This window comes from Mustela nigripes, chromosome 8 (genome assembly GCF_022355385.1).
Source record: "Mustela nigripes isolate SB6536 chromosome 8, MUSNIG.SB6536, whole genome shotgun sequence".
Lineage (NCBI taxonomy): Eukaryota > Metazoa > Chordata > Mammalia > Carnivora > Mustelidae > Mustela > Mustela nigripes.
Genome location: NC_081564.1, coordinates 52,711,483 through 52,739,364, shown reverse-complemented (window position 1 = coordinate 52,739,364; position 27,882 = coordinate 52,711,483). Strand labels below are relative to the sequence as shown.

Here is a 27,882-nt window from a genome sequence, read left to right as displayed (position 1 = left end):
CACCGTTGTTGGGAATGCAAACTGGAGCAGTACTCCGAAGAACAGTATAGAGTTTCCCCCAAAAAATTAAAAATAGAACTACCCTATGACCCAGTAATCACACTGCTGGTTTTTACCAAAAAAATACAAAAACACTAATTCAAAAGGATACACGCAACCCTATGTCTATTGCAGCATTTTATATAATAGCCAAACTATGAAAGCAGCCTAGGTGTTCATCAAAAAATGAATGAATAAAGAAAATACGGCATATGGATACAATGGAATATTATTCAGCTATTAAAAAATAATGAAGTCTTGCCATTCACAACAACATGGATGGAGCTAGAGAGTATAATGCTAAGGAAAATGAGTCAGTCAGAGAAAGATAAATACTATAGATTTCACTCATATGTGGAATTTAAGAAAAAAAATAAATGAGTAAAGGGGAAAAGAGAGACAAACCAAGAAACAGACTCTTAACTATAGAGAACAAACTGATAGTTTTGTACAAACATATTAGTAATAATAATAACTGCAAATGGTTTCATTGCACTGTTTAAAGTTATAGATTCACAGATCGGTCATAAAAAAAAATTCCATCTCATTTAGAAGAGATGCACCTCAGACAAATAGAAACTAAATGAAGGGCATAGACAAAATAAATAAATAAATAAATAAATAAAATAAAAAGAAGTTCTAATTTAAAAAGACACTTTTCTAATGAAAGAGACGCTTTGAGGCAAAAAGGATTAAAACACTCAAATATGCATATTTCATATGGATAAAATATATAATCGAGACATTTCAGTCATGATATTAATGTGCATGAGCACAACTTCAAATATATAATATTTGATTATATATTCAAATATATACATAAATATCAAAATATGTATTGAAATTCAGAGAAAAATATAAATATTTACAAACATGATGGAATATATTAGCAAATTTTCTTCTAGTTTTTTGAAATACAGACACCTCATTTTATTGTACTTCACTTTTTTTGCACTTTGCAAATAATTATGTTTCCTGCAAATTGAAGGCTTGTGGCAACTTAGCATTGCACAAGTCTATCTGCATCATTTTCCAACAGCTTTTGCTCACTTTGTGTCTCCGTGTCACATTTTGGTAATTCTCACAATATTTCAAATTTTTCTTTATAATTATATCTGTTTTCGTGCTCTGTGGTCAATGATCTTTGGTGTTACTATTGTAATGTTTTTGTTGGTGCCACAAAATATGCATAGAATATGACAAACTTAATCAGTAAATGTTGCATGTATTCCGACTGCTCCACTGACCAGCTATTACCCCATCCTCTGTCCCTCTCTTCAGGAATCTCTAATCCCTTAGATACAACAGTATTGAAATTGGGCCAATAAATAACAGTACAATGGTCTGTAATTAATCCCAGAGGAATTATACATTCCAATCTTTTTACCTTCAGAAACTTGTAACTCCATGTCTGACATCATTTCAAACTCCTGGGAATTCAGGAAGCTAGGTTCACAACACCTAAGAACACTTAAGCTGATTTCTTCTATTCTCCTACCTTTAGGACTGGTCATTTCCTTATCTTTCTATGCTGAAAGAATAACTTCAGAATTCTATTTTGATTGATGAGGGGAAGGATGTACATTTCTATATCATATTGAAACACTAATTTCATTTTGTACTTATTGAATACCAATATAATTTATATAATATACATTGTGGTCTTTGATCGTAAGCAAATCACGGTGAAGTTGAAGAATATAAATTTTAAGGCATATTTTTGGGAAGTTCCTTCTATGTGAAAGGCATCTTGCTAGACACTGAGAGTCCATGGGTGGAGAATATAATCTGTCTTCAAAGAGCTTGTGATCTCATAGAGGAAGCAGATGTAGTATGTTGTGTAAATATAAATGATGGCAAGAACAGCACTTAGCCTAACCTGCCAGTGTAAGGTTAGTTTTCTGAAGGGGTTAACTCCTAAATAAAATCTTTAAAGGTAAGGAGACATCAACAAAAGATGGGCAGGGTGTTATAAAAAGAGGAAATGGCATGAACAAAGATATATGAAAATAAAACGGATTACTGCATAGGATACAGGGGAAATGACAACTAATTTTATATTATTAAGGAATAAAATGTAATATAGGAAAAATCAGAAGCCAAGTGAAGAGTTAGATATACAAAATACTAGAATATAACTAGTTAAATGGTTGTATCACCAGGTATAGACAATAATCTTTATGGCCGGAAGTGGAGAAAACTACTTGGGCCTGAATTCAGAGGAATACCTATATAAAATAGATGGGACTTGAAACAGGCTTCCAGGAATGAGTAACTGAATATAAACAGAGAAAGAGGAACATTGTGTGAGATGGAGGGAGGAAACACCTTAAAGTAGAGGAAATATAAAGGACTTGGTAAACAGATTCCATGGCTATGGAATAGATATTGTTTCTTAATTTTCTTTTCTTTTCTTAACAAGGCATTTATCTCATCCTCATTATGTTTTAGGCATTGTCCTCTGTGTTTTATAAATTTTAATTTATTTAATTCTTAAAGAACTTTAGGAGGTGCTCTCATGGTCCCCATTCTGTGGAAGAGGAAATTGAAGCACTCAGAGGTTACATATTTTGCCCAAGGTCACATAGCTAGTAGAAGAAATAGGATTTAGACCCAAACAGTTTGGCTACAGGATGCCTGCTCTTAAATGATCATACTATGGCAATTTTCTATGTGAGATTAGATTGTCTCAGAGGAAGACAGTGAAAGAAAAGAGATAAAGTAAGATCTTAAATAAGGTCACAAAAAACAGTCTAATTTAGCTTTGATGTCAGAGGCATACATTGAACATTCAGTAAATAATTATCGGCCATATATCAAAGCAAGCTCTAAAATTTTGGTATTCTCTCCTCAAGTATTTCTTCTTGTGGTATTAGTGAAGCTTATCAGGTACCAGGAGGGAGTGCCATAAAAAGTATAAAAATAACTTTTTTTTGGTGAGAAACATGAACTATAAATCCAGATAAACTCAAAGAACACCCCCAAAGATGTTTACATTGTAGTAAACATTTGAAAACTAAAGATTATGAAAATTAAAAATAAAGATAAAATATAAAATCATCTAGAGGAAAGGAAATCAAAAATTACCTCTAACATCTCATCAGAAACTATGGAAACCAAGACATAGGGAATTATCTTTAAACTGCTTAAAGAAAAAAAAAAAAAGATGAACTCATAACTCTCTCTCCAGCCAAAATATCAAATCCTTAAGCCATATAACCATACTAAAAGTTATATTAAATATAAAGAGACTAAAAATTACAATGAAAAAACATATATAGTCACATTATATAAACACACAAGACAAATTTAATTGTCTATAAATGATACACTATGAAGACACTGATAGCCTTAAAGTATAAGGATAGTAAAAGGCATGCCATGCAACACCAAGCATAATATCAGACAAATGAAACTTTACAATTAGACTGCAACTAGAGATCAAGGTCTTTTCATTAAGAAAAAGAATCAGTTTATCAAACACATAAAATAATTCCAAATGTGTATGCATCTAATAAAAAATTTCAAAATATATAAGGCAAATATTGAGAAAAATTATAGGAGAAATAAAAAATATATAATTATAGTTTGAGACTTTAATACTTCTTTCAGGAATTAATAGAACAATGCAGACAAAAAATTTGTAAGAATATGGAAGAATTGAAAAACACTATCAACAACCTAGACTTTCTTAACCTTTATAAAACATTCCATTCAACAATAACTGAATATACATTATTTTAAAGTGCATATGAGACATTTCCAAATATAAACCATATCCTGGGTCATAAAGCAAGTTTCAGTAAGTTTAAAAGAATTGAAGTAGTGAAGAATATATTGTATGACCACAATAAAATTATCAGAAATCAATAATTTAAAGATATTTGAAATTTTTCTCAAAATAAGTCACACACTTCTAATCATGTGGGTCAAGAAAGGAATTATAAGAGAAATTAGAAAATATTTTGAACAGATTAAATAAATTCATGAAAGATTAACCCATGTGGTGGAACTGACAATTTGAAAGGCATGAAGCTGAATAGCTCCCTTCAGGGAGAATTAGAGGGCCTCTATGGGTGGATCCTGGGGCTAAGGCAGAAAGTAGTACAAATCACCTTCAAAGACATGATAAGTGCCATATCTTTAGTGGGCCTCTAACTTAGCATTTAGCATATGAAATCTAGGATAGCACCTAGGAACATCCTAATAAAGATTTGGAATAAATGAATAAATGAAGTTTTTCTTAACAATGTAACCTACTCAATATGTATTTCATGTGTTGACTCAACTGCCAGATGATTGAACTGAATGTGTTTAAGAACTTCCCATATACTTCTTATTTCAGTCAAAGTTGTTTCCACTCCATTCATAAGCTTTCACTCTTTAATTCTTTGTCATGTATGGTATTGGTCTTTTGACTCTTTCACCTCTCAAAATATCTAGAAGATTCTCTCTGATAATATCCATGAGTGCATGTGGGTAAAATGGTAGCATTGAATCACCTATCCTTCTTCCATTTGAAGATAAACAAAGGACAACCCTCAATTCAAATACTGATATCTAAATCCGTAGACCATATATAAAACATACTGGTCTCAAGCATATATCAATGTGGTGTAAATTCAGGAGGTTAATAAAGCATTTGTGAATATTAAGTTCCATGAATTAAATTAACTTCTCTCTTTATTCTGCTAAATAACACGTTAAAATCAGAGTATAGTCCTTTTTATTTTGAAATAAAGTAAGCATATTAGTTTTATTAGAAAGACATAAATTTTTATGTGTTCTGATTTTTTCCGTGGCCTTAAGCAAAACAATACCCAGCATTTTTATTTTATAAAAAAATCACTTTATACAGATAGTACATTTTTCAAATGGAGGAGCCACGTCAGTGGTGTGGGGTAGAGGAGTTTTTCAAAGACAGAACTTTAAGTTTGAAAATTAGTGACTAATGGAGCATATCCAGTAGGTATTTTTCATACAACTTAGCATCATCATTATATAATGATGCTGCTTTGATGTGAGATTAATACAGACACATGATTTTTCATCCAAGAGTATCAAGATTATAGAACAATGAACAGAGAAGTTATAACAAGAAGAAAATATTAGGATAAGATTTTAAAATATATTAAAAATTTGAAGTGGACTTGTTCACAAAGGATGCTAAAGTCTATCAAAGATAAAGAGAAAATTATGAAGATGTAAGAAGTGACTCAGTAAACCTTAATGTGGGAACAGGATATTGTAGAGTTAAGACAACTCCCAATATTTTCTTTATTTTTTTTAAAGATTTTATTTATTTATTTGACATAGAGAGAGATCACAATTAGGAAGAGAGGAAATAAAGAGGGGGAAGCAGGCTCCCCTCTGAGCAGAGAGCCTGATGTGGGGCTCGATCACAAGACCCTGAGATCATGACCTTAGCCAAAGGCAGAGGCTTAACCCACTGAGCCACCCAGGCACCCCTATTTTCTTTATTTTATATAAAGTGTACAAGAAGTGAAAACTAAAGTACACTGCACTGCATTTCCTATCCCGGTCCAACACAGTAAAAGAAGTTTTACCCTTGGGCATTTTTATATATATATATATATATATATATATATATATATATATAAAATATATAATATTTATATATCTGCTATGTAAATATAATGTAAATATGATACAGATTTACTTATTATATTTGTATAAATCTAATTCATTACAGAGGTCATCAGAATTAGTTCAGAAATATATATATGTGTACTTATAAATAAATATTTTTATATTTTTTTCTGAACTAATTTGATGACCTCCCTAAATAAACTAGATTTATACAAAAATAATAAGCAACTTTGAATATTATTTACATAGCAGATTTCTTCATGCATATCTGATTTGTGAATAATAACAATCCTCTCTGATAGGAGATGAGGACTTGTTGCCCTATTTAGGGGTATTGGTAACTGAGCTGTAAAGAGGCTGAGAGATTTGTCCAAAGACTCATGACCAGCAAGTAATGAATCTTTGAACTAATACCTTGTCTCTGATTTCTACTTCTGATCCCTCTTAACTAAAAATCAGTTTAAGATCTCTTCAGAGTCTGTCTTTGTTTGAGTCACTCCACTAGAAAGAAGGAAAGTCACAGATCCACATACTTAGTCAATCTGGGACTGTAAATTCATGAAGAAATATTACAGAGCACTGTAATTATATTGGGGAATGTATAAGCCTCTGTGTGCCTTAGTGAATATGAACCTGCTTCAGTTATTGCCACCAGGCCCTGATTTTGTCAAACATCTATCATTTTATCGTACACATTTCATTCTGTAGCACACATTTGGAGACAGCTTCTTTACTAAAACAAAGCTGCTTCACAGAAATCCCTCTGTTTTTGTCATTACCTGAAATAATTATGATATTTCAACACAGCTCCAGTAAATGTGTTGATAGACATATCATAGATTATAAATGCATCTATTGAAATGCTAACCATGGTTGCAAAGCAGATTATCTTATTTAAAGACACTGGTTTTAAAATTTAGACATTTAATTTAATTATCTTTTCCCAGAAGTATATAAGGAAATCAAAAACCTAGTGTGAATAACATTATCTTCACAGAAATGAAAACTTGCAAGAGCATTTTTTGTCACAAACTCAATAATTTTAGTATAATCACTAACTATGTTTTTGTTTTACAGAACCAGTATGATTTGGAAAAGAATAAAATTGCTTTTAAAGTACAAAAATAATTATGAACCACTTGAAACGTAATGTCTGTGTTTTATTTCTCATCAGAATTCATTAGTGTGTAACATCAATAATTTAGCCCATCATTTGCCAACACTGACTTGGCTCAGTAGTTCAATCATGTAACCCTGTAAACTCACTTTCCATTAAAATGAATGTTGCTGACAAAGGATAACTAAAGAGATACTTCATTTATTAACTAAAGAGGTACTTCATTTATCAACATTTTTAAATTAGGAGTTTGGGGCCACAGAAGCTTAGCTGGATGATTTATTTGAAGGATCTTTATATTAGACCTAAAGACGTGTTCCAAATCATACGATGCTACCCACGAAGATAACATGTGACTCAGGGCTCTCTCTTCAGAGGCAGGCATAGCCACCTGCAGAGAATCAAATGACCTACCAGAATGAAAACTTGACTGCTTAGTATAAAATTATGAAATGTGCAGCATTCTCCTGTATCTTGATTTACTCTATTGGGCATATTTCTTACCAAACCTATGATATGACATCCAATATTCTAATATCCTAATGTTGTTAAAATTGATTTGAGGATTAAGTAAATAGGCTACAATTAGCTAATAATGAGTGTAAGATTCCCCAGTATCCACAAATTGTACTTCAGTACATTTACATTTCTCATCACTTGCCATCACACACACACGATATAGGCCTATATATTGCCAACACTATTTTGAACAAGAGTTTCATTTTCCAGAGTTGATCCCACATCCTAGTGATAGGGTAACATCACACCATTTTGGATGCAGAAAGCAAACAAACAAATAAATAAAAACATCTGTGAGCAAATGTGAGCAAAGCATGAAATCAAAACTCCTTATATATATCAAAATTTTCCTGTGATAGGCCCTCAAACATATAATTTCTAGAAAATATGGCAAGGCTGCATGACAAGATCTTTCCCTGATTCTTCTGTAATAAATTAAATGCATGTTTCTTATTTAAAACCTTTTGATAGAAGTTGGAGGATCTCTGCATTTAGCCTTTAGATTTGCCAGCTGGCATGTTTCCCTGTTTTGGATCAAAAAGTTCTCAGCCAGCTGATTCATTCAAAAGTCAAAATCCAGGGATGATGTTGGATTATAAAATGTTATCTTTACAGTATCGAGCTACTTCTCTTATTTCATCTTCTCTCCCCTTTTAGCTTTCCTTCCTTCTTTAGAAATATTTATTCTGACAGACACTAAATAACAGTGATCTTACAGAAAATCTTTCTCATGCCCTCTTTATCTTTTCTTCACCTTATGAAAGTTAAGCTAGGGGAAAAAAAACTCTTCCAAACATAACAAATAAGGAGTTAGCTATCTCAGTGCTAGTTTGTAGTATTCTACAATCCTTTGTGAAGAAGTAGAGGCAGCTGCACCGGATCAGTGCAGATAGCTTTGGAGGGTAGCTAGTGAGTTCCAGCATCATTGCGCTAGCTGATATTTCTATGCCACTTTACATTTTCAATTTGTGTTTATTTTAACTTGACTATCACAAATAACCCTGGGAAGGAAGAGCTTATTATGCCCATTTAGCAGATAAATTAACTCTCAAAGAGCTTAAATGAACATTTCCATAACATAGCCTGTGTGTGGTAGAACCAGATTTAGATCCCAGATTTTCTTTTTGTTTTTTTTTTTAAAGATTTTTATTTATTTATTTGACAGACAGAGATTACAAGTAGGCAGAGAGGTAGGCAGAGAGAGAGAGGAAGGGAAGCAGGCTCCCTGCTGAGCAGAGAGCCTGATGCGGGGCTAGATTCCAGGACCCTGGAATCATGACCTGAGCTGAAGGCAGAGGCTTTAACCCACTGAGCCACACAGGCACCCCAGATCCAAGATTTTCTGATTCTTAATCCATACTATGCAAATGAAACATGCTGCTGTGGAGTGCTTACGTTTGGAAAAAGAGAGAGAGAAAGATAGATAGATAGATAGATATAGATATCTATCTATCTATCTATATCTATCTATCTATATATATACTGAACCTACTATGGAAGACAGTGAAAGTTAAGCAAAGGCACCAACTGAATAATAGCGAATAGTCATTTAAAGAGAGTTACAGTACACAAATGGCATCTTAAAAAGCTAACTCATCCAGATAGATTTTCAGTGCAAATATTTGAGAAATGGAGCTGAGAATCTACCATTTAAAAATGTAGGCCTACAATGACAGGATCAAGTAGGGCAACAGCAAAGAAAATAAAAAAGGGGGAAATGATGAACATTTCAAAGGCATAATCACACTGATATTATTGAAAAATGGACTTAGGTGAAATAGAGGGAAACAAACAATAACATGACTCTAAACTTTGAAGCTGAAGATGACCAAAATGATAAGAAAAAGAAAGGAGAATTAGTAGGATCCTAACCTCAAATGAAGTGAAGAATCTCATTTAGGTTATACTAAACTGAATAAGAGAGTGGGACCTACATCAACTGAAATCCTGACTGGGACATAAAAAACCAAGAAGAGCTATAACAACACATTTTGTTGTCAAACTGTAGAGCCTTAAAGCCAGACATTTTAGTACTTCTGAGGATGTCAGTGAATTACAAAAAAAAAAAAAAAAATCAGAGAAACAACAACAAATACCTTAGCAAATTCCTGGGTTTAGCTGGAGAGAAACATGTCATAATCAAGAGAAAGAAGAGAAGACCAAGAACTAGGAGAAAAATTAAGAATATACTATATAACAAAATCATAAGAAAAAAGTTGTAAGATTTGTCATCAGTGTCTGTAGTTACCACGAAGAGCTGGTGCATCTTTGAGGTGTATTTCTTTCCGTTGCAGAATGCATAATTGCCTCAAAATACCATATGTTTTTTACTTAGGCATTTGAAAATTTGGCTTGGAATTTTACTGATTCATAGCCTCCTTGGGAGCATCCACAGTAGGTGGGAGAGTTTGTGCATTTGATCTTACATCTTACTAACTTACTGTGGAAAACATTCCATAATCATGGCACCCGTTAAGCTAAATGGTTGTTTATATTATACAGTATGACATTTATCCAGACTAAACTCATTATGACATGGAGCAGTTTATGTTGTATTTCTGAGTTTTTTATAAAATTTACATAATTGGTTCAATATCTGTCAAAAAAAAAACCCCACCAGGATACATTTAAATTTATCATTGCACAAGTATAAATATCAGGCATGAAAAGAAATGTAAGTATGGCCAGTATCTGAATTTTTTTCTTTTTCTTCAGTATCTGAGCCTTTAAAGGCCTCTCCCACATATCTGACTTTCTTAAACAGAAACTATTCATGATGATTCCTTGATCTTTTTCATTTACAAATGTTTGTAGAAATTTAAAAAGACAGGGCAGTTAAAAGATATATTAAGTCACAAAACAAAAGGGGGGAATATATAAATTAGTACTAGTCGTAGACAAATGAAAGACCTTTTAAATGTACATTAGAAGAGAAAGTAGACCATCTAGTAAGTGAATAAAGAGTCTATGTCTAGCAAATAGATAAAAGAAAGATACTCAGGTAAAAAATAATGATTTAAGCTTATTATTAGAAAAGAGAATAAAGGGACCCCTGGAATGGCTCAGTCATTTGAGCATCAGACTCTTGATTTCAGCTCAGGTCATGATCTCAGCATCTTGAGATTGAGCCCTGCATTGGAATTGAGATATCTTTCTCCCTCTCCCTCAGCCCCTCCCCCATGCTTGTGCTCTCCCTGTCTCTGTAAATAAACAAATACATAAATATAAAATCTTTTTAAAAAATAAAGAGAACAGAATGGCACCTATTATAGAATACCTTCAAGTAATGAAGACTTGTACATATTATTTTTTATCAAAAGACAGTAGGGAACACTAAGAAAATGTGAACAGAAGCCAATCAGCAAATTTAAAATGACAGAAATTATAAGAACTCAGTGAATAGATAATGGACTTATCAAGTTATATACAGACAAGTTGTTTCTAAAAATCCTGAAAATGCTAAGACATAGCAAAGATCTGGGGAAATTTTGTGTGTGTGTGTGCATGAAAGTTAGAAACTTTTCATTAATTCAATAAATATTTATTAAATATACATGTATGCAATATAAATATAAAGATGAACAAGGTTCAGTTCGTGCTGTTATGAAAAATCTAGTCTGGTAGAAGAGACAAGAGGTATTGTCAATATAATGTGATAAATGCAAAGACAGGGTAAAAGAAAGAAATAGGAAAGCTTTTGAGCCAAAGGACAAAGGAAGTACTAAAGCTAGACCTGAAAGAGCCTTGCATATTACTGAAATTATAATGTGTCCAGATGACTCACATTGAATTCAGTTGAACGAGAGCTATAAGTGAGTGTACAGATAAGCAGAAGCCAAATATTGCCAATAGTTGCATGCCATGAAAAGATCTTGGATCTTACCCTGAAAATATAGGGTGGGAGGTGGGAGACTGATAAATATAAAGAGAGGGAAATGGTAACATCTGAGTTTTAGAAAGATTTCTTGAGTTGATATATGGAAAGTAGATGGTAGGTGGACGGGGAAAAGGGGAGATGGAGAAGAGATTTCATGACCAGACATGGGATTGATTAGGACATTTCTGCAGTTCTGACAGCTCATGGCCTCAAACAAGGTAATGTCATTGGAGATAGACAAAGTATCTGAGAGAAAATTTAAAAACAGCAAAGACACCACCTGTCTTTAACTGGATGTAGCACTTGATTTCTACTGTAGTTCTCTTTATTACCTCTCTATGAATCCTGGTTTGTGCATTCAACAAAACATCATTCTCCACATTTCCTTCTCTTTCTTCTTTCTTTTTCGTGAAACAAATATTCTTTGATGTGGCTCCTTCCATTCTGGACATTGTCTTATACTGCTTCCTGTTTCTTTGAAGTCATCTCCATCACTGCCTCCCACTCTCTGATACCCTCAACTCTTACAAGAAGAATGTGACCATCCTTCTTGCTTCTATAAGTTCAGAGATTGTTTTTTCCATACCTCATTTATAGTAATTATTTTATGAAAGCTTGACATTCTTGAATTTCTTTCACCAGGTAGATTGGGATGCCAAAAACAGTGCCATATTCAGCTGTATATTCCCAGTAGTGCCAAAGGCAATGTAGAATGCATGATGTTTTGACATATATGTCAAATATCTACATATGGTATTTATTTGGTATATACCTACGATGTGTATATATAGATACATATATGTATTGTATATATATATATATATATACACACATACATATCTTCTTCAAAGTCTTTAAAATCTTGTGGGCAGGGCTTGTGGTTTGTTCACTCATTATACTCTGTAGAGTGTTGGGGAGCATACATTTTAATAGATTCTGTATAAATGCTTAATAAAGAAAATGGGCAGCTTTATCAAATGATTATCTGAGGTAGTATCCAGGAAATAATCTGATACTGAATTAGTTAATAGACATATCAGGGCAGTGTGAAGAACAATATCAGATATAATTTTTTCATACTTGAAGAAATCTTTTTATTTTTTTACAAGATATGCCCTGGAGGCAGTGGGTTTTTCAAGGCAGGTAAAGTACAATTTATTTTTTAAAATAATATTTGAGAGTTCTCTTGTGTATTAATGTTCCTGGCTCCAGTCTACCCTTGAGGCTAGGAAAAAATCAAGAAATTGTATAAAACCAATTTTACAAAACCAAAATGATGATATATGTAAAAGGAAGCTTATGAATTCACATTTCTAGAAATTTTAATGTAAAAAAACTTACTAATTTGCATTTATTTATGAGCTCATTATTTACAAGTAAATATACAGTAGCAAAAAGTTCAGTCAAAATAAGGAAGTCCATTGAAAAAAAGAATTTCAAGTCTTCAGAAATTAGCAGCAAAAGATTATGTTACTAGATTATTTGACAAGAGAGAAGAAAAAGTATCTAGTTGTGTATGAGCTATGAAGGGCTACTTAATTCTTTTGTTACTAAAGATAGCATTTCTAAAAGGGCATTTTGTTCATCATTTTTAAGTTGGGCCAGGTGACCAGTTATTGTTTTGATAACAAAGATAAATTCAGTAATGGGATAAACATGTCATATTATTATTAAACAAGATAGGCTACAGTTTGCCAGTGGCAAGGCACACATAGACTGTATTTGAAAGACAAATAGCCCAAGATATTGATGAAATCTATAGACATGAGATTTTTTTTTTCTATAAGAAATATGATTTACTGCCTAAAGATATCAAGCCTGTAGCTTTGAACGAGAGCTCACTGCCACTGTGGCTTTACCAGCTAAGCCAATTAATAGGTACAGAAAATACTGAATGTGATTAAACCGTTAGGATATGGTCCCATAATTCCCCCAGATTATCCCACAAGGCAGAATAATTTCAGTAAGATTATATACCAGCAAATTGCCTTCAAACATAGGTTTACATAGGTGTTAATGAAATTTTAAAAAAAAGAATGAATCTATAGCTAGATTGTAAAACAACTGCTGTTGGTCATATTAATAAATTCAGTTTCACAGACTGATAAAACGAATTCTTCTGATAAAATGAATAAAGCTGTAGGTCTTAGAAACATAACTGTACCACAGTAAAAGCAACAAAAATCTATACAAGAAAAAGAATGTGCTTGTTTTACAAAGGTGCTAAAACAAAAATTAGCATTAAAAACAACAAAGAACAGTAAATCATTTTATTAAGAGCTGCTTTTAGGTACACTATCTGTACATCTTTCAGAACTGAGGAACCATTATATTCTGGTACAATTCAAAACATTATATTTTCAGACACTTGCCATAGAGCAGAGCATTTTTATTCCCATAATAGATTATTTTAATACATTTAGTAAGTTTTGTTTATCACGAATAACACTGTATGAGCTAACTTTAAAATATAAATTATTTTAAATAATATTTCTAAAATAAGTTTTATTATATTTGTAAATAATCTCAAAGAGATGAAGTTTAAACTAAGAAATCTATTTATTAATAGTTACTAGTACATATAAATTCAATTATTTGTATGAACTCTGATCATGGAACCTCAGTCTATTTTTAATTTGCAAGATATTCTTCATGCAACTTTGTGAAGTTTTATTTAAAGATTTGATAAGATTGAGTGCTTTCTCTAGTTCTTTTACTTATACAAGAACTTAAATATCACTAAATCCAAATTATGCAGATAATATGCACCTAAGATCTTCAGCTATTTTCCTGTAAATTTTGTAACAACTCTTAAATTTCTGCTTATGTTATAAAATATGTTACAAAATATGTTACATACTTATTTTATTAAAATCAGCTCTGATTTCCTGCAGCTAAATTTTGTAATCTTGTGAAAAGTGGCAGCAGTTTTCTTTCTAGCGTGTATGAAACCCATGAAGTATTCCATAATTAAGAGAACTTTCATATTTTTTCAAATATTTTACACCATATAACAATTTTTCTACTTTATTATAGTGGAACCATTATATATTTTAAATAACCAATGAATCCTGGCCTTATTCATCATATTGCAGTTACATTTTAGTTGTATTTTCATTTTGTTTTTACTTTTCAAGGAATCAAGTCACAAAACCATTAAACTCAATTATATGTTTGTGTTTATCAATGTCTCTGATTTTTATCAATTCTGGTGTTGTCTTTTATTCATATATAAACATAGACTTACCTTACCTTTTCAAGAAAACAGTTTTCTAAGACAAAAGTTACAAATAAATTAAATAAATTATTTTCAGCTGTAAAATTCAGTTATATTCAAGTACTTTTGATTTCCCTCACCCTCTTTTGATAATGAATATTGTATCATATATTTTCATCACAATATCAACAATAACTTACAAATTTTAATGATTTTAAGTATATATTTCTCCTTTCTCATATTCAGAATTCGAGCAGAGGAAAAATTAGCATATTAGTACCAAATTTCTCTAACCAGAAAATTAATTTTTTTTTAGAAAAACATTTTTGTTAGATATATCTGATAAAGGGTTAGTACCCAAAAATCTATAAAGAACTTATCAAGCTCAACACCCCAAAACCAATAATCCAGTTAAGAAAAGGGCAGAAAATATGGACAGACATTTTTCCAAAGAAGACATTCAGAAAGCTAACATTCCCATGAAAAGATACTCAACATCACTCATCATCAGGGAAATACAAATCAAAATCATAATGAGATACCACTTCACACCTGTCTGAATGGCTAAAAGAAAGAACACAAGAAACAACAGGTGTTGGCAAGGATGTGGAGAAAGGGGAACCCTCTTACACTGTTGGTGGGAATGCAAACTGGTGCAACCACTCTTGAGAAACAGTATGGAGGTTCCTCAAAAGTTAAAAATAGAACTACCCTATGATCCAGCAATTGCACTACTAAGTATTTAACCAAAGGATGCAAAAATACAGATTCAGAGGGGTACACACACCCCAATGTTTGTAGCAGCATTATCAACAATAGCTAAACTATTAGAAAAACATCTTGATAGGCAAGTTGAGGTAGGGTGTGAAAGAAGATAAAACAATAAGCAAAGACTGTATCTGATAATTTGTCATTTAATTCTTGAGTGAAAGGAATAGTAGAAGAATTACTCACAGTCTGGTATGATGGAAGGCCAGAGGTCAGGTTGACAGAAAAAACTAAGGTAAAATCAGGAGCAAAGATGTTCAATTAGTATTCTGTATTGTAATGATGTAATCCACCACCACCCACCTTCTCTAAACCCCTGGTAATCTCTGCTACCATACATAAAATCTTCAGTTTTATCTTTATTGTGAAAATTAAGGAAAAGAGATAAATTCTGTGGCCAAGTTAACAAGGTAAGGCACAGGATAACACTCAGTAAGGTGACATGACCCCCAAATAGTATATTATAGCTAGAGAAGATAATGGGGGCATTAGCACACCAGGAATTCATAGTTTTGAGAAAGGCATGAAACTATTTATGATAAAGTAAACCAATGTATACACCAAAATTGGACAGCTGGGAACAAGGGAGAATTTTGTAGGGAACCAACAATAGAAAAATTATCCTAATTGAATGTAAAAGCATGTATAAATCCATAAAGGTATAAGAATATCATGATAATAATTCAGAAGGAAAAGAAGGATGTTAGCTGAGATTGATTTCAAGTTTGAAATTAAAGAGAATGGAGGCTATTTAGATAAGGGAGATAGATTCTAGAGACATGTGTAGTAAGGTGATGAGTCTTGAGCTCAGGAAGACCCTTGGGCTAAAAAGAATATTTTAGGACTCATAAGGACATTACTGGTAGTTGACATTATGGGGAAGGTATTCAATTATACCATAGGAATAGGTATCAGGAACACAAGTCTAAAAATCTGCATTAACCACAAATATGTTTCAGTATTATAAATTAAATTTTCTTCATTAATGTCCTTCCATTAAAGTGGTATATATCCAAAATTTTCCTAGAATTACTAATAGAAAATTTTACTTAGCTTTAACCTTGCCTATTAAATTGATCACATTTCTAAACTCTACCAGTCAAGGTTGTAAGGGGATCCCACAAAGGAGTTCCACAAATTCACATCACCCAGTTTCTTGGGGTAATTGTTTACTGTTAGAAACCAGAAGAAATTATCAAAAATGCATGAAATCAAATGATACTTTCAGCCAAAATAAAGTTGCAGGGGTCATATTTACCCTTTTACCTAAAACAGCCAAATGCCAAACAAAATATATGGAACAACAGTTTTCAATGCATTTGACAAATCAAGGATAGTGATTCAGAAAGAGATGAGACAAACAAGGCAAAACCTCTAAATTGGTTCAGCTTACTGCCCTGAGAGAATTTATAGACCATTATATAAGCTGATAGTGGGGGAAATAGATAGAGGGGAATTCTGTAGATGCCAAGAGTTGAGTGGATGGAGCTCAGAGTTTAAGAAGATCAAGGCAACTACAGTACACAGGAGAGAGTATTCTGCAGAGAACCCTAGAAATTTGCTAAGATTCCTCCTTAAATAACTAGTTGAGCAATATATGCTTATAAGAAAACTACCTTAGCCCAAGGAAAGTTAAAATAGTATCTGGTTGTTACACAAGACATGTTCCTTCAAAACAAAATGAAAAACCTCACAATTTGTAGTCTCAGAAAAGTCTCGTCTTGATAGGGGATTAATTAACTATAGACCAACATAGCTCTGTCTCTACCTAACAGATCTTGAAAGTAATATTCAAAAGATCAGACGGGTTTCCAAGTAACTTAAATGTAACTCTAAACAAATCGCAAGACTATTTATAGGAGTGTAAAAATATCAAGCACCAAAGAAGGTAAAATTCAAAATGTATGACAACCAATAAAACATCACAAGGCATACAAAAAAGCAGAAAAATACAAACCAATAATGAGAAAAATCAACCAGTTGAAACTGACATGGAACTGCCACAGAGGTTAGAATGAGCAGACAAGTACATTAAGCAATTATTATAACTGTTTTCCATATGTTAATAAATTATGTAGAGGCATTGAAGGACACAAAATAGAAATATAGAAAAACTACAATGCCTGAGATGAAAAATACATAGGATACTATTAATGACAGATTTGCTATTTCATAAAAAAAAAGATTAGTGAATGTTAATTCTAAGAAATAGAAACTATCCAAAATGAAAGACAAAGAAAAATATTTTTTGAAATGAAAAGAGTTTCAGTAAGGTATGAGATGTCTTCAAACAGCCAAATATATGTAACATGTAATTCCCTAAAGGACAGGGGAAAGAGAGGAGAACAGAAAAAAATATTCAAAGAAATTATGGCTGATTTTTTTTCCAAATTTAATGGAAACTGTAAAAAAAAAGTAAAAAATTTCAACAGACTACAACCTCATGAAGTATAAAAAACTACACCAACAAATATCATAATCGAACAGCACAAAACCGGTGATAAAGAGAAAATTTTAAAACCAGCCAGACACTGAAAAAATGTGTTACATACAAAGGTACAAAACTAAGGTTGACAAAAGATTGAAATCAAAAGACAGTGGAGTAATATATTTAAAGTAATTGGCTTAGGGAAGCCAAAAAGGTGAGGCACAGGATTACACAGGTGAAATGAATTTTATACACAGTTATGTCCTTTAAAAGAGTCCAAAGTAAAGACTTTTTCAGATAGATAGAAGTTGAAAAAAATCATTACCAGCAGACTTGCACTATAAGAGATGTTAAAGGAAGTTCTTTATGCAGAGGAAAAAAGACACCAGATGAAAATCAGAAACTATTCAAAGGAACACTTCCAGAAACGGTAACTACCTGAGGGAACATATGAGATTTTTTTCATATTTTTTCAAAACATTTGTAAATGACAAGTGACTGTTTAAGCAAACAATGTATAGCAATATAGTACATAGTTTATAGATATCTGTAAGTGGAAATGTATGACTACATTAGCATGATAACCAAGAGAGAAGAAACATATTAATCTATGAATTTATATTACATGTGACATATAAAAAATCTCCCAACAAAGAGAAATTCAGGACCAGATGACTTTTGGTGCCTCCCACCAAACATTTAAAGAAGGGTTTGTAACAATCCTTCTCAAAGTCTTACAAAAAATTGAAGAGGAAATGGTGCTTCCAAACTTAAGGCCCAAGGCCACCATTACCCTGATACCAAAGCCAGATATGGACAGTACAAGAAAAAAAAATTGCAGGTCAATACCAGTGATGAACGTAGATACAAAATTCTCAACAAAATGTTAGTAAACTGATCAACACTGCATTAAAAAGATCATCCACCATAATCAAGTGGGATTTATTCCTGAGATGTAAGCATGGTTCAACACACACTAATCCATAAATATGATGTACCACATTAACAAAATGAAAGATAAAAATCATATTGTTGTCTCAATAGGTGCAGAGAAAGCATATGACAAAATTCAACACCCTTTTATGATTTAAAAAAAAAAAACACTCAACAAGTTAGGTATAGATCAAATGTACTTCAATACAATAAAGGGCATATATTTCAAGCCCACAGCCAATGTCATACTCAATAGTGAAAAGCTGAAAACTTTTCCCTTACCATCAGGAACAAGATAAGGATGCCCATTCTCACTACTTTTATTCAACATAGTGCTGGAAGATCTAGTCACAGCAATGAGACAAAAGAGATAAAAGGCATCAAAATCAGAAAGGAAGAAGTAATACTTTCTATGTTTGCAGATGATATGATCTTATATATAGAAACTCCTAAAGGCTCCACCAAAAAAAAAATTCTTTAGACCTAAAACAAATTAAGTAAAGTTGCAGGATACAGAATCAATACACAAAAACCAGTTGTGTTTCTATACACTAACAATGAACTATCAAAAAGAGAAAATAAGAAAATCCCATTTATAATAATAGCACCAAAAAGAATAAAATACTTAGAAATAAATTTTCTAAGGACCAGAGATCTGTATACTGAGAATTACAAACATTGATGAAAGAAATTAAAGAAGACACAAATAAACAGAGAGATATTTCATGTTCATTGATTTGAAGAGTTACTCTTATTTAATTACCCATACTACCCAAAATGATCTAATGCAGTGATCTAATTTCTGTAAAAATTCCAATTTCACTTTTCACAGAAATAGAAAAAAAGTATCCTAAAATGCAAATGGAACTACAAAAGGCCACACGAACAGCCAAAGCAACCTATGAAAGGAGAATAAAACTAGAAGCAGCATATTTCTGATTTCAAACTATGTTACAAAAAAAAAAAAAGAGTATGGTATAAAAACAGACCCATAGATCAATGGAACAGAATTAAGAGCCCAAAGATACACTCGTGTATATATGGTTAATTAAATTTTGACAAAAGAACCAAGAATATACAATGGGAAAAGATAGTTTCTTCAGTAGTGTTGGAAAACCACATGTGAAAGAATGAAGCTGGACTCCTATCTTACATCACACACACACAAAAAGGAAAAACTCCAAATGGAACAACACTTGAATGTAAGACTAGAAACCATAAAATTCCTAGAAGAAAACACAAGGGATGAGCTCCTTAACATTAGTCATAGCAATAATTTTTTTTTTAATTTTACCTCAAAAGCAAAAACAAGCAAATGGGACTACATCAAATTAAAAAGCTTCTGCCCAGAAAAGGAAACCATCAACAAAATTAAAAGGCATACTATAGAATGGGAGAAAATATTTGCAAACCACACATATCCAATAAGGAGTTAATATCCAAAATACACAAAGCACTTGTATTGACCCAATCACAAGAAACAAGCAAATAACCCAATTAAAAAATGGCCAAAGGACCCGAATAGATATTTTTCCAATACAGTTATTCAACAGGTACATGAAAATGTGCTCAGTATCACTAATTATTAGGGAAAAGCAAATCAAAATCACAATATATCACTTCATACCTCTTAGGATATCAATCATCAAAGATAAGAGATAAATGCTGAGGAGGGTGTAGAGAAGAGAATCCTTATACAGTGTTGATGAGAATGTAAGCTGGCACAGCCATTATGGAAAACAGTATGGAGGTTCCTCAAGAATTTAAAAGTAGAACTCCTATATGACCCACCAATCCTACTTCTGGGTTTATAACCAAAGGAAATGAAATAATTATTTCACAGAGATATCTGTACTCCCATGTTCATCGTAGGTTTATTCACGATTGCCAAAGTATGCAAACGACCTAAGTGTTCACTGACAGATGAATAGATAAAGAAAATGCAGTACACGTATGGAATGGAATATTATTCATTCTTCAAAAAGAGGGAAATCCTGCCATTTGTAACAACAAAGGAAAGCATTGTGCTGAGTGAAATAAGCCAGACAGAGAAAGAAAAATAGTGCATGGTATCATCTATATGTAGAATCAAAAACAAAATTTAAAAATGGAGATCATAGTGCTTGCCAGTGGCTGCAGGTATGGTTGGGGGAAATGGGAGAAGTTCATAAAAGGGCACAGGCTTTCAGCTATAAGATGAATAAGGTCTGAGGATTTAATGCAAAACATAGTGACTATATTTGATAACATTGCATTGCATAACTGAAATTTGCTAGAAAGCAGAATATAAGTGTTTTTAACCCCCCCCAAAAGGATAAATTTGTAAGGTAATGTTTGTATTAATTCTATTGTGGGAATCCTTTCACAATATATACATATATGAAATCATTACATTGTAATACTTTAAATATACATATGACAGTATTGTCGATTACACCTCAGTAAAGCTGAAACAAAGCAAATTCAGCATCTATTGTATTTTCTATATAAATGCATCATCCATTCATAGTCTTCATATTTTTAGTCCTAATATCTTGAATTAATATTTTTCAAATAGTGTTTTCCCTCAGAATTCATTGGAAAGCAATTACAGTGAAAAGAATTTCAAAAAAAGATGGTGTATGTAAAAGGATATCTTATTTTAGTCTTGCTGAAATAGCAAATTCCAAATTCACAAAGGATTTTTTTTGGGGGGTGGGGGCTTTAGGGCTAATTCTAGAGACTGTAACTCCTTTGGAGCCAAACCTATCCCCCTGCAGGGTTAGCACATCAGTGTCATGCTCGCTTTCCACAGGATTCTTTGAGAGCTCTGATAAGGAAGTCGCTCAGAGCACAAAAGGATCACTGGCAATAGATTACCTGAGATTTCTAACGATGTAAACAACAAGGTGTTGCACAATATCGGGAGATTTTGTTGATACTCTAATCATCAAGTCTAACATAACGAGAGAGAGTTCATAATGGCACAGAACGAAGCTACTTTCATGCACAAGAGATAGTTTTCCTAAAGCTTTTTAAATAAAACAAGAGCAAGATAATTTAAGCTTAGTCTGTATGAAAGAATAACAAAACCAAGGGAATATTTAGAGCTCATTTAAAATCAAACCCTACTAAACTAACATCTAGGAAACCTAAGCATTTTTGCTCTTAACATCCCACACTGTATGATGTCAAGTCAAAAATGTAGAATAACCAGTTGTGTCTCTGCACCAACATGGTAAAAACAATATACAGACGTATCAAAACTACAGGATTGGCTACAGAGAAATCCAAGTTTGTAAAAATTCCAAAATGCATGGTCCTTCGAATTTAGGTCATTTCCTGGCAAACAGTCATTTGGTTGGGCTTCTGAAATGCTTCATGATTTTATGCCGCATGGATTCCAAATCATGTTTTTACTGAAGCAGAAGTTCATATTGAGCTGAAATACATTGGTTTAAAAATTATTGAAATTCAAATACAATGTAAAGGAAACTGTAAGTATTCTTATGAAACAAAATTAAATTACAGTGCTAAATTGTTTCACAATAAGCCTGTTTTCCAAGTCAAACTTTATCTAGTCAGCAATCTCAAATTAATTAGACTAATTGCCAAAGTTTCAAACTTTGGGACTTTGTTCATATTCACAAATGGTATACATCAGAAAACTCATGAAATTTTTAAGTAACATGACCATTAAACATTTTATACATTAAAAGCAAACCATTTACCAATCACTGTGAGGTCTCATTATTGCTAACAGCTTTGGAATCATCTCTAGAACCCTCAGCGTACCCTTTGGAGCATATACGGCAATCCCAAGTCTCTTTCATTTGTGTAGATTAGATTTTTAAAACAATCAAAACAAATTCAGAGTCCAGAACGATGAATGAAATGAATGATTAACTGTACTGTTCAAGACCTTCGGTAATACAGTCGAATTTATCCTTTTAGTTTTATGTAGTACCCCAGAAACACGGATTTGTTTATTCAGAGGTCCCTGAGTAGATCCTATGTTTTTCTGTCTCCTGGTTCATCTTTCTAGGTCTAGTCTACAAGGCATGTCATTTGTGAGCTATCACTGAATCCATAACTAGAAGTAGCATTTCCCTCCTGACAACCACGGCTCATCTGTGGCCATATCACATTACATGTCGTGATAAACTGTTACGTCCACATTCCTTGAGGCCAAACTGTATTTTGGCTCCAACTTCAGAGATCGGAGGGGCAGTGAGGAGAGGGTGGTAGTGTACTACTTTTCCACTTCTGACCACAGTATCTGCCATGGTACCAAAAGGAGATGCCTTAAACATAAATGAAAATGAGAGTTTGTTCAGTGAATAAATGAAAGAGAAAGGTAATTTACACTGTCCATGCAAAGGTTGAAATTTAAGCACCAAGGTTCAATTTAACTTATTTATTTTCTTCCCACCAAGACAGTTTTTCCACAGTACATCCTTTGGGATTTTAAGAGGTGCTACCAGCTGAAAGATCAAGTGGACAATACATTTCTGAAATGCTGGATAGTAAAACACTAAGCCAGTTTTCTTCTTTTTTTTTAATGTCAGCATATCTGGGACTATTTAATACACTAATGTGCTTGATAACTCTTGGAAGAGTGGGGTAGAATATTCAAGGGTTACCAGATTTTTGACCACAGAACATTTTGGTTTTCGGCAGAAGAAACATTGTCCTCTGAGAAGGAAAGCACACAGGATTAAATTTATGCTAATTAAATTAGCAATAAATATGGGAACAGAAAAAAAGTGAAGGAGGATCCAATTTTATTTACAGGAATAATTTGGGGAGAGGTTACTTCCCATGCTGAATTCTAGGTAGGCAAGCCTTTGTTTCCTGAAAAGAAAAACAGGGCCTACTGTTACCCACAGTTTTGTTTGTTTGTTTGTTTGTTTGTAAGAAGTCTAGCAAGATCACAGAACTTGATCATTCATCTTTTTATTTTACTAATGGCTTGAAGACCCTTGAAAAATTTTCCTCCCTCAGAATATATTGGTTTAGGGTTAGTCATCCTCTTTTTAAATTACTATGTTAAACACAAAATTAAAGTATCACTTTCTCTTTATCATTTGATGTGTTGCCAAAGATAGGACTGTTTTCCTGGTAAATATAAATTACATTACGCCACATTTTCTGAAAGGCTGCCTAGTTATCCACCTAATAAGGTTTCTGGTTCTTCCCAGTCTCCTGTCTCCCAGCATAAAGGCCTGTAGCTGCTTTGGTCTCTCTGAATTTCTAACTTACTTTTCGGGAAATCTGATAATATTTGAAATACCAGTTAAAATCTAGCAATATAATGTTTCTTATGAATGCTCCCCCGCCAAAAATCTAATAACATTGTATAAAAAAAAAGACAAAGTAACAATTTTCTTTCTTCAAAACCACTCAGCTATGCAATCTTTAGTTCTTTTAGACCTTCAGAAGGTATGATCAGTATGCATAGGAAAAGTCATGTCTCTTACTTCACTTTGCAAGAGTGCACTGCAGAGCATTAATAGCTGCATTGCCTTGTTAATAAACTTCAGTCAAAATGCTTTGGGAGATAATTTGATTAAAAAAAAGAATAAAAAACACCGAAGCTGAAATATTGCTTTTATAAGCTGCAAGATCAATTCACCATGTGCTTTTTTAATCAACTGAAATATATACATTTAAACAGAAAACACAGATGACTTAGCATCCCCCCATATCATGTCAGTGAGCGTGACTAGTTCCTTGTAATTTTTTTTTTCTAATACTCTCTTGTGCTCTGACTTATGAGGGAAAAACTTTCCATGAAAAATGTGTGCTACTTTTCCACTTTTGGCCTTGTATGTGCTTCTTCTCTGCCTTAATTACAATATAAATCAACTGCAAAAAAAGATTTACAGTGATTACACCTCACTTAGAGAGCTGTGAAGATTGATCTGGAAGGGGTATGTTTGTCAAGCTCTGCGTCTGCTTCTCATCTTAGCTAGTTCTAAAGGGAATCCCAGGACAACATATTCAAAAAGAAGTAAATGTGGGAGGGAAAATCTCTGGCATATCATTCTGTTCTTTGTGTTCTCACTGAATATGCCAACAACTTACTCTTAGAAAACTCCAGGACTTTTCAAACCGTGTGAACTTCAAACCCAAGTATTTACTACATTAGGAGAAAATATCACCATAGCTACCGAACTGATCCCTGAGTATCCCCCATTTTCTCTGCACCCAGCTGGGTGAAATAGAAATTGAAACACGAAACTTCCTGTTTCAAATGAATTAATTTTTTCTTTTAAGATTTTTGTTTATTTATTTTAGAGAGAGAAAGGAAGCACTTGCAGGCTTGAGCATGCAAGTGTGGGTAGGGCAGAGGAAGAGGGAGAATCCTAAGCAGACTCCACATTGACAGTGGAGCCTAACTTGGGGCTCGATCTCAGTACCCTGAGAGCATGACCTCAGCCAAAATCAAGAGTCCCACACTCAACTGACTGAGCCACCTAGGTACCCCTCATATGGATTAACTCTTATCACCACCAGTAAAAATTTATTAAGGACATATATTCAGGTCACTGTACTAGTTTCTTGGAGAGAAGTTAATCAGTCCTTACTTTTAGGAAGTTTGTCTTTTTTTCTAGGGTAAATTCATTATCAATGTGATCACACCAAGCAGAACAAAAACATACAATTAAGAAACTAAGCTGACACAATATAATGCATCCTTACATTGTAGCAAGTCTCATAGCTTGACATAACTTTCTGTACCTCTACATGTACATGTACATGTATATCTACCTGTACATCTGTCCTGCCCACCACATTGCTGTTCAAGGCAGGCTGGTGAGACTGTAGTCGGAAGGATCAAGGAGATGAAATAGCATGCTTTTAGATTTATTTGTGTTGGATTTCTTTGAAAGCCAACTTGACTGCTTCATTTAAAAAGTGACCTCAGTGATTCCTTCTTGATGAAATGTAATAAAGCCTCTAATAAATTATTTTTTAAAAGATTTTATTTATTTATTTGACAGAGAGAGATCACAAGTAGGCAGAGAGGCAGGCAGAGAGAGAGGAAGAAGCAGGCTCCCTGCTGAGCAGAGAGCCCAAAGCAGGGCTCAATCCCAAGACCCTGGGATCATGACCTGAGCTGAAGACAAAGGCTTCAGCCACCCAGGTGCCCACCTCTAATAAATTATTAGGAGAGCTATTTACTAATTTGCCACTATATCCCCTTTAAAAATGGGCTTATCTTTCCAAACAATACTCCTGAAAAATCATGTTTTCCTGTTCAACAGTTACCTACTTTTATTGTTTCCCTACAGTGAAAAGGCTCTTATTGAAGAACCAAGTGCCAAAGGTTTTCACTCTCAGTTCATGTGAGGACTCAGAAAGGAGTGTAATCATACTTTAAAAATAAAGTATATTCTCAAATCTAGAAATTAGCTAGTAATTGAAATTATCATCACAGTATTTTAACTGATGACCACTGAACTCTTTTCTGGCAAACGGCTCATAGAGCATTAATTGCATGTCACATTACAGATCTGCAGAGTTAAGTTCTGTCTTGTCCTTGGGACTGTGAGTTCTAAAGCAACTTTTTAAGTGTCTTTTAGGGTACAAAAGAAATCATTAAACTGAAAAAGTTCTATTTGATCTGAGAGAGATGTACTTCATTGTCCCGTCAAATATCATTCCCTGTTCCTCTAACCCATATTATCATCTACCACTTTAGATGGTGCTAAGAAGTTCCACTGCCTTCTACTACTACCCACAGCATCCAAGTAACTAAGGACACTCCAGAAACCATTTTCTACATAAAGCAAATTCAAAGGGTTTTAGAAAAGAAGTTTATTCTGACTTCATTCTGATCAATGTTTAAGTGGGGATAACCTGGACTTTTTTTTTACAATCCTATTTACATTTTAATGGATTATTTAAAATAGCTCATCATAGCAACTCTTACTAATATACAAATAAGATCCTAATTTAAGAAGAAAAAAAATCCTTCCCTCTAATATCAATCAACAAATAATATTACTAGATATAATATCTGCATTATGAAGTTTGCAAGATGCAAAAGAAAAGATAAAAATGAAACTTTGAAAATGTGACCATATACAAAACTTTATACACTCACAGAAATATAAATCTTATTTCAAATTTTACCTCAAAATTGGCCCTCTTCTTAATAATTGATATGGGGTTGGTTTAACATTGGATTTGATCTTCATCATGGAAGAATTTTTATTTCCCTAATCAATACTGAAAACACAATATGAAAGAAACATTTACCATCTTAAGCAAATGGGCTATTTGAGCACCTTAGAAACACTCCTACACATCAGGAATGTAATTATATGCTAATTTAAGATTAACAGAATGCAGACTGGCATTTTATTATGCAAATCACATATCAATTGTAATTAGCTATTTATTAAAGCAAGACTTAGCCTAGTTAGATCGATCATACAAAATTAAGATTTAGATTCATTGTTTCTCCATTTGGCTATCTATTGAATTACAATACAATATCTGTTTCCATATACAGACCCACACATCTCAGGTATACAGGAGCTGAAGTTTGATTACCGACAAGTGTCTGAAGTAGGAAAGCATGGATAGTAAACACGTCCATCCTGCTTTTATTTGCCTCTTGACTCATGCGAGTTATCAATGCTGGTTACAAAATGAAATTATGTACAAATTTTTCCTATGTCCTGTCTTTTACTTCAAAGATCAAGTTTCAGCCACCATCATCATTCCCTGGTGCTCTCTCCATAATCAAGACAGATTTTTACTAATTGTAAAACATGACCATGTTTCACGATAAAAAAGACAGCTATATTTTAGCCCATTGACTGCTTCAATATTCTGTATATCTGTGATAGTCTCATTTCTAACAAGTGTTTCTGTCACCTTTCACTGTTCTCATAGGACATTTTTATCATACAATTTGACCGAATCCAGCCATGAGGTCCTTTAAGAGTAGGATATTTTTTAGGCTTTATTCAGATAAATATTCAATATTTCATCCTTATCTCTTACTTAAAATCTCTGTTCTTTTCTTAGTTCTGTTCCTCTTCTTAGAGAAAAATATTTTGTAAACGTCTTTTTGGAAATAAGTATAAAATCCTTTGTGTTATCAAGATATAAATATCACACTATATCTTACTGTATATTTAAGGTAGAATAATCAGTTCAAATTCACTTAGTTTCCATAAGAATGTTTTATACCTGCTTAAGTATAACCTTTGTGTCTGTATTTAGAAAGTGTGTTCATGATGGCATTGAGACATCCAGAGCCAGACCTTTTAAGGGATTATTTCACTTCTTGGGTAATTAAAGCAATTTAGCCTTTGGTGTAGAGGCTATGAATAGCACTTGAGGGATGAGGCATGTAATAATTACCCAGAAAACTA

The 27,882-nt window shown here is 33.0% G+C and overlaps 1 protein-coding gene across 1 annotated transcript in view; it reads left to right on the top strand.

Moving 5' to 3' along the window:
- Positions 1–27,882, top strand: part of CCDC178 (coiled-coil domain containing 178) — a 391,102-nt gene that overhangs the window by 362,310 nt on the left and 910 nt on the right. The gene's annotated exons all lie outside the window — the stretch shown is intronic.